Genomic DNA, 3289 nt, shown 5'->3' with positions numbered 1-3289 from the left:
GATTGGGCAAGGTAAGAAGCATGGACGATTCTACATTGGCGACGGCATCCTTGAGACAGGTTGTACTCCTCCTCTTAACCGCCTACGAGTAGCGAGCACGAGCTCTAGCGTGCCCATAAGCCAACGGCCGAGGCGGTGGAGGCACTACAGGTAAGTATTCCAGTTTCATTCATCATTTTTTCAATTTTACGTTCCTTACCTTTGCATTATTGAAACATTGGGTTCAAATGTTGTAGGCCGAGCTGCTAGCACTTCGGGCCCAGCAGGAGGCCCAGTTGGCTGAGCGAGAGGCTGAGCGAGCCGAGCGGGAGGCCGAGCGTTAGAGGATACAAGCTTTGGAGGCCCAGCAAGAGAGTTTGCTCAAGTTCGTGCAACAACTTGGGCAACAACAAGGTTGGGAGATCCCAGCACAGCTGCTTGCACCACCACCACCACCATATCGTCGAGAGTCTACTCCGGTGAGTATGAGTATGGATGTTTTACTTTCTTTGCTCATACTTAGACTAAAACCTAGTGATGGCCTTCGTGCTGGATTTGTTGATGTGTCGGCCATCATGCCAGAAATGTGGTTGTCGGCCTTCGTGTCGATGTTTCTCTTGCAGGTTTTGGAAACTCCCCGTGCAGGGGAGGTGCTGCCGAAATTTCCAATTTTTCTTCACACTCTTTACATTTTTATTTGTCACTCACATCCAATGTCCTCTCTTTTGTAGCATGCATCGGAGGCGGCGTCCAACCATGTCGGAGGGTCGCCAGGATCGCACGGCGTGCTATGCACACCTAGATCGTCGCCGGGATCGCAAGCTGGGGCGTCCCAACCCTCGCCGGGATCGCACACTGGACAGTCGCCGTGAGCTGCCTTGGGAGTTGTTTTTATGTATTAAACTTGTGAACTTGGAATAATATGTACTCTTGAACGTGTGGTTTGTAATATATTTTGAATTTTGTATAAATTTGGTCATTTGTGATATATATAAATGTGGTTTGTGATATATTGCTGTTGATTTTTGGATTGTGATATATATATATATATATATATATATATATGCTTTGTTGATTAAATGAAAAAGCAAAAAAAAAAGAATTTTCAAAGTGGCTTCCCCGAGTGCACAAGCCTTGGCTCTCGGGGAAGAAGGTGCCTTCCCCGAGTGCCTGGGAAGTGGCTCTTGGGGAAGAGGCTGTCTTTCCCTAGTGTTTGGGCTGCAGCTCTCGGGGAAGAGGGTCTCTTCCCCAAGTGCCTGGGCCGCGGCTCTCGGGGAAGATTTTTTTTTAAACAAGTAAACGGCGCCGGCTACCACCAACGGTGTCAACTCTTCCCCTAGTGCTAGGACGGCTCTCGGGAAAGCCTTCTCCGAGTGCATGATTTTTGGCTCTCGGGGAAGACGCCTTTCCCGTGAAGAGATACCCCAGGCACTCTTCCCCGAGTGTTGCACTCGGGGAAGGCTTCCCCGAGTTCAACTAAGCCTTCCCCGAGTGCATTTGACACTAGGGGAAGCCACTGCTTCCCGTAGTGCATGTGCATACAATATATAAGAGTTTGACATTTATCTTCTTGTTTGTATAGATAAGGTGGGACTGTTCCTTCTCCGTCAATGAGCAGGGCTGGTCGTATTTGTTTAGCTGATAAGTCATGATTAAAAATACTATTTGCTGATTTATTATAAGAGAAACACTACTAAATGGCTAGCAGATTCAACTAATAAGCTCAAGCGAACTACAACCCTACCATTTCTACTCTTATGTATGTACTCTCTTGGTAAAAAAAAACTACAACCCTACCATTTAAATTCTGCGCGACATGCACAGGGAGAGCACAACCAAAGAATATACGAGAAAACGAAGAAAGAAACGAGGCAATGGCTGAGCGGTGAGCGGCATCTGAGTTTTTTAGGGCTCTGTTCATTTAATTTATCTGTTAGAATTTTACGACTAACTAATAATATTTTTGTCTCATAACAAATCAGTATAAGTATCACATACTTTTAAGTTTTAACTAATAATAACGCATGCAATCAGGCAGCTCTCGAATGACACAGCGATTTGATTGGTTCCTAGCACAACATAAAGGCGACGTGGTGAGCAAGTGCACAGTCCCATATCACATATGTACACTGAGAGCGTGGAATCTCTCGCGGTCATAGATTTTATGATAACTAGGTGAATTTTCCTCGTGTTTCTGCGGAATTTTTTTAAAAATAAATCATTATATACATAGCACTACTATGCGGTATTTAGTCTATTATGTATGTACACATATGAATTTGACTTGCATGTATTTTATTGTATTAGATCTAGTAAAAAATTACTAAGCTAATAAAACAAAAACTAATATTTGGTTACATTATAGAGGAATTAATTGGTGATGAAACAAATAATGTATGTACATGACTTGTATGTGAATATATTAAAGATTTAAAGTATTTCACATGATATAGATGACATGATTATTTTTTATAATTAATATGGAATGACATGGACTTAGTGGAGAATGACGTAGACATATTATATGAAGAGATAAAATATTTCGTGGATCATTTAGGCCAGTCTCAATGCATAGTTTCATGACACTGTTACCAAGACTATAAACTAGGTAACCGTGCCATATGAGTTTCATGGGGATGAAACTCCTCTCTTATCTGATGAAACTCCTTCATTTAATGACCCTGCCAAGTCAGCAATTTTGCTTATGTGGCACCCTATTTAATGTGCATGACACTCTCATGAAACATGCATTGAGACTGGCCTTAGTGGAGAATGATGTGGACACCATGCATGAAGATAGAATTCATCTAGTGGAGTTTAGCTTTGTAAGAGTTATAGATGCTTAGACTCTAATGCCCGATGCATCGAGACGTGTGTCACAGCGTGACTCGACTACCACTCATCCTTATCCGCTCGTCCCCGGTTTTTCTTTCTTCTTTGCTCCACTCGCTCTCTGGTCCTCCCCACGTTCTGACTGTCTCCCTCTGCTCGGGCGCCACCCTTCCTCCCTCCTGCACGCCTCCACATCGTGGCGGTGGGCAGCTACCGGCGAGCTGTGCTTCTCTCCTCCGCCTTCTCCCTCCCTCCCTCGCTTTCTCTCCTTTTCCACGACCTCCATGGCGCCGAAGTTGAGGGCGACAACGGCGGCTTTCGGTGACCCATGCCATATCTCCCTCCCTGCCTCTCTCCTTACCCATCAGAGACCTCCATGCCACTGGAGATGAGTGCTACGACGCAGTTTTCCAAAGCTCTACTCCTCCTCATCCTTTGGGTCTGGATCTAAAGGATGTGGTGGTGGCTAGAGTTCTGG

General features: G+C 44.8%; 1 long non-coding RNA gene across 1 annotated transcript; it reads left to right on the top strand.

Moving 5' to 3' along the window:
• LOC110432268 lies at window positions 361-989 on the top strand. The gene is made up of 2 exons (XR_002449685.1): window positions 361-458; window positions 711-989. It is a non-coding gene; the product is annotated as an uncharacterized LOC110432268 (long non-coding RNA).

Source organism: Sorghum bicolor, chromosome 2 (genome assembly GCF_000003195.3).
Source record: "Sorghum bicolor cultivar BTx623 chromosome 2, Sorghum_bicolor_NCBIv3, whole genome shotgun sequence".
NCBI classification, from domain to species: domain Eukaryota; kingdom Viridiplantae; phylum Streptophyta; class Magnoliopsida; order Poales; family Poaceae; genus Sorghum; species Sorghum bicolor.
This window is presented reverse-complemented; position numbering and strand designations above follow the sequence as displayed.